The following is a 6,000-nucleotide window of genomic DNA, read 5'->3' on the forward strand; positions in this document are numbered from 1 at the left end:
TCACCTCCACCGCCGTCAAGACCTCCAGCGGCATCCCCTTCGACCACAGCTCCGGCGGCCTGCTTTTCCAAACCCCAGCCGACAGAGGAGTTGCCTCCACAGTATACATAGCCGCCGTCCCGTCTGGTGGCCTTCCCTGTCCACAGATCATTTCCGACAGGCACTAGTGTCGCACCAAACCGGCCAAAAATGCAGCCTGAAGCACCCTTTCACTGTACCAACCAGTGATGAAACCGAAGAAACAGCGACGATTAGAGTCCCCGACGCCAGTCCCCTAGTCCAGAGATCGATCTCTCTCGTCAAGATGCCGAGAAAAAAAACTCAAACCGTCGGCACAAACCAGTCCACAAGACCCTCGATATCTCTTAATCTCCAACGTCGATCTGCCCTCCTAAGACGTGTACCACCCTATACCTCGCCCTGATAAAAAGCCTTGCCTGTGTTAGATCTCAGCGGGCCACCGAAGAGTGTCCGCCGCCACTCTGCTCAAACCCTAGGTCGGGTTTGCTTTTTTATTTTTATACGATCACTAGCACCTGCTATATTGCAATGAAAGGTGTAATATGTGTAGAAACTTGTTGGGTTTTAATTGACAGTAATAACAAAATAAAGTTGGTAATGAGAAAGTTACAAAAATTTTGAAATTTATTTTCAATTGGCCGGCGTCTTTTTATTTGGTTCAATTTCTTATAGAAACTTCGAGAGAAAAAATCGTTTACGCCCCCATATAAATCAAACCCTAAGTTCGCCACCGGCTCATAACATATGTTAATTTCCAATGACACATGAAATTCTTAATATAAGCCCATTGCACGTCCAAATATGTCAAACCATGTCATCCCTAGTCTTTTTATTCAAATTCTTCCATGCCATGAACTCACCATTGATAAAGCATAATTTTCAAAATGGTAATCCAATTGACAAAACTCAAAAATATCGATGTGTCTTTTTTTTTTTTTTTCACGATTTTCTTAATTTTCTAACTTTGAAAAAGAAAAATTACTTCCAATTTGAAAGATTTTTGCAATTTTTTCATGATATAGATCAATTCTTATAAGTGTTCATGCAAAGAATCTCGAATTTTTACCAAGTAACAATTATAATATATCTAATCGTGACTTTAGATATGTTGATGTTTTCCCTGGCTAAAAACCAATATGACAGTTAGGCAACAAATATGAAAACCATACTCGTTGATTGTATTTTATTTTTATATTTGGTTGAACGATTGTATTCTAATTTTATCTTACTTATCTTAGAATTCAATATAATTTTTATCTTTTTACTAATGTATGAGTGATCCAGATATGAGATCTCTCTGATTTCATCATGTACATGTACCCCTATGTTCTCTAATTTGATCAAACTTGACAAATCTTTAGTTTTTTCATCAATTATTTTGTAAATTGAAAACATGGCTTTAATGTGCTTCATTGGAGTATAACTATTTACTAATGTGGGATGCAAGATTATATCGTAAGTGACCAAAATTTTAAAATATATTACACAATAGTTGGTAAAAAAGCTAAAGATTTGACAAAATTGATTGAAATTGGAAGTACATGAGTACTCATGATGAAATTAGAAATGTAGGATCACATGTGACTTAGGGTATAATCGTCAAGTAGATAAAACGAGATTTGCTCGATACAATATTTTATCTACTAAATCAATTAATTGTTAGTTGACAATTCAGTACTGTTAGAAGCTAGCTTGTTAGAATTCTTATCTTTGGGTAAAATGTGTTAGGCTTATTAAACCTATGTTAATTTCTGTTAATTCTGTAATAAGCAATTAGTGTAATTAGCAGTCTGTTAATTACTATTAGTTGCATGAGCAGATGAGCTAGTCATTAGTGCTCCACAGCTGTCTTGACACATGTCAAGCTTAGGAGATCAGTTCCTACTACTATATAACCTCATCTTGTACGACTCAATTTTCAATTAAGGCATATCTCAGATATTTTCTTTCTGTTTCTTACAAATTCTCTCTAGAACTTTCATGGTATCAAAGCCCCAGGCTACGATCGTGGCTTGCAGATCTATATTCTTCTACATCTTCTTCGTTCTACTCAAGGTTATTAACTCATATAAGTTTTCTCTTTGATGAATTTTGATGAAATGAAGAAGTTTATGATGTTTCTGTTGAAGAATCTATGATTTGATATGATCTATAGCTTTGTTGCCTGGAATCTTTGCTTAGATTACTCAAATGTAGAGCGTGTTCATCAAAATTTGGTTGCGAGTGCATCGATCTATGAATCGAGCTCGAAAAATAGCCTCTGCTCATCAAAATTAGTTGATATTACATGAGATCTGTGAATCGAAGCTCATTAATAGTAATCGACGCTCAATAATAGTCGTTGTTCGTCAAAAATCAGGTTGAAACTGTCTAGATTTGTGATTTGTAACTCATCGAAACCCTAGCTCATACTCTATGATGATTTACTGCTCTTATATTGCTCGAGGTGGATGTCTGTAGCTCACTTGTTATTAAGCCTCTAAAATGATTAGACTCAGTGTGATGATACTAAAAACCATAGATATACAAGGCCTGCTACTCTGTTACCTTATGAAGTGCCAATTTTCCATCTGAGGTGTTGCTTTACTGTGGTGTGCTAGTCTTACACTAAGAGTACCAGATTCAGCTCTTGTGATTCTCTTGTTATCTCTCGTGCATCATATATAGCTCATCTACCTGGAAAATTTGATTTGTTTGTTCCTGCACGTTGAGAAGTCATGGCATCCTTATCTACACCTCATGCTACAACTCAGACTACGGTGTTCCTGCCTAATATCTTGCTTGATGAAACCAACTATCCTACCTGGTTGTTTCGGATGGAGTCTTTCCTCAAGGGCCAAAACCTTTATGGCTTTGTCGATGGCACCACTCCGTGTCCTCCACAGTTTACCACATCATCTGATGGCATCACTCTTGTGCCTTCTTTTGAGTATATTACTTGGAAGACTCAAGATCAAAGCATTGTGAACATGATGGGCCAAACCTTGAGCACTGTTGCAATGATTTGTGCTGTGGGAAGCAAGTCAGCTCAAGATATGTGGTCTAGACTCAAACTCAAGTTTGCTGCTCCCAACAGACAAAACATTCTCCAGCTCAAATCCAATCTTCAAAACTTGAAGAAAGGAACTGATGACATAGAAACCTATCTGGACAAGATTAAGGTAGCCAAGGATGCACTTGAGACTGTTGGAGTTGTGATTGATGATGAGGACATAGTTGTCACAATATTGAGAGGTTTACCTCCTGAATTTGCTGCTATCAAGACTGTCATTAGAGCTCAGTTTGTGAGCTGCTCACTTGGTGAACTTAAAACACTTCTCAAGGCTGCAGAGATCGATATTAGTAATGAAACTCAAGGATTGCAGAGTCTCCTAACTGCCATGCTTGCCAAGACCATATTAGATATTCCCAGTGCTTCCACACCTGCATCATCAACTGCTACTGCAAATCATACTCCAGCTTCCACACCTGCTCCAGTTACTACTGCTCCTCAAACTTGCTATGCTGCACCAGCTATGCCACCTGGATTTCAACCTCCTGTTCAGCCCCCTGCCACTGTTCCAGTACAGTCACCTTACACTCCTATGCCTTATGGTTATAATCCCTTCACTCCATATCCTGTCTTTGACTTCAACTATGGCATGACTGGTCTCTATGCTGGCAGAGGCAATCCCAGGCCTCAAAACAACTTTGGTAACCGCAATTTTCCCAACTATGCGAGAGGCTCAGGTGGTTTTAATGCATATAATTTGGCTGGAGCTCAAAATAACACAGGTGGATTTAGAAGCAACATTGGCAACAATGGCAATAATGCCAATGCTGGAACTAGTGCATTTACATGTCAATTATGTGGCAAGATTGGTCATGGTGCTAAAACCTGCAGGACTCTTTCCAATTATCAGCAAGGTAACTTCAATAACAATGGATGTCAATACTGTGGCAGAGCAGGACATACAGCTGATAGATGCTACTTTATCATTGGTTTTCCTGGCCAACAACATCAACAACAATCAGAAACTACCACTGAGACAGCTATGCTTGCCACAACCAATCTTGCTCCTCAGTTTTGGCTGGCTGACACTGGTGCCACCAATCACATGACCAGTAATGCTCAACTCCTCCATAATGCAGCTCCTTATCCTGCCAATGACTCTGTGCAAGTTGGGAATGGTAATCAAATGTTGATCACACATTCTGGTACTACTACTTTAGGACCATTGATACTTGATAATGTGCTATTAATTCCAGAACTCACTGCACATTTACTCTCCATCTATCAACTATGCAAGCAGAACAACTGTTCTGTTTAGTTTGATGAATTTATGTGTGTCATTCAGGACAAGGTGCAGGGTCACATACTTTACCAGGGACTATGTAAGCAAGGTCTCTATCTAATTCCTTTTCAGCTGCCTACAGTGGACAGATCAGTTGGTATTCAAAAGTTACCACTTCCATAAAATAAGGCTAACAAGCGAGGTTATCTCAGCTTCACCTTCTCAGCAAGCTGCTTTTGTGGGACAGTTAATCAAGAACTCAGTTTGGCACCAAAGATTTGGTCATCCAACAAATGAGGTGGCACATCACATCTTGGAAAAATGTCACATTTCAGTGGCTAATGATAAAGAGTCCTTTGTCTGTGAACCTTGTCTATTAGGCAAATTACATAAACTTCCCTTCTCTAGTTCTGTTACTAGAAGTGAGGTTCCATTTGAGCTTGTACATTCTGATGTTTGGGGACCTTCCCCACATCTATCCATTGATGGCTACATATACTTTGTTTTGTTCATAGATGATTGTACAAGATTCACTTGGATGTATCCCATGAAGAATAAAAATGAAGTTTTTGTTTACTTCCAATCTCTGTGTGCCTTTGTCTCCACTCAATTTTCCAGTTCAATTAAAACTCTTAGGAGTGATGGAGGTGGTGAGTACATGAGTTTCCAGTTCCAAGATTTTTTGAAACAAAAAGGCATTTTTCATCATATATCGTGTCCTTATACCCCTCAGCAGAATGGGGTTTCTGAAAGGAAGAACATGCATATTAGAGAAACAGCAGTCACCTTGTTACAGAATGCTTCTCTTCCTAATCAGTTTTGGTATCATGCTTGTGCTATTGTTGCCTATTTGATCAACAGGATGCCTACTCCAGTGCTCAAAATGCTATCTCCATTTGAAAAGCTGTATCACTCCACACCTCAAATTGAGACACTTAGGGTCTTTGGCTGTGCCTGCTATCCATTGATGACACCATACAGGTCTGATAAGCTTCAACCTAAAACTATCAAGTGTGTCTTTGTTGGCCTTGCTGAAACAGAAAGAAAATATCTGAGATATGCCTTAATTGAAAATTGAGTCGTACAGGATGAGGTTATATAGTAGTAGGAACTGATCTCCTAAGCTTGACATGTGTCAAGACAGCTGTGGAGCACTAATGACTAGCTCATCTGCTCATGCAACTAATAGTAATTAACAGACTGCTAATTACACTAATTGCTTATTACAGAATTAACAGAAATTAACAGAAATTAACATAGGTTTAATAAGACTAACACCCTCCCTCAACTTGATGGCGAGACATGAGCATCAAGTTGGAGCAGAAATGAGAATGCATGGGAGTACACAAGCCTTTGGTAAACAAGTCTGCAAGCTGATCCCTTGATGTAACAAACTGGAGCTTAAGAGAACCGGCTTTGACTTGATTCCTTGTAAAGTGAATGTCAACTTCAATATGCTTCAGTTTAGAGTGAAACACAGGATTGGTAGCTAGAGCAAGAGCTGAAATATTGTCACAATGTAATGTAGGAACATCAGCAAGATGGATATGCAGATCATGCAGGAGATGAGAAAGCCAAAGAAGTTCAGAAGTAGTATCAGCCATGCTTCTATACTCAGCTTCAGTTGATGATCTGGAGACTGCAGATTGTTTCTTACTGCACCAGGAGATGGGGGAATTGTTCAGAAATATAACAAAGCCAGTTG

The sequence above is a fragment of the Rosa rugosa genome, chromosome 1 (assembly GCF_958449725.1).
Source record: "Rosa rugosa chromosome 1, drRosRugo1.1, whole genome shotgun sequence".
In the NCBI taxonomy this organism is placed as follows: domain Eukaryota; kingdom Viridiplantae; phylum Streptophyta; class Magnoliopsida; order Rosales; family Rosaceae; genus Rosa; species Rosa rugosa.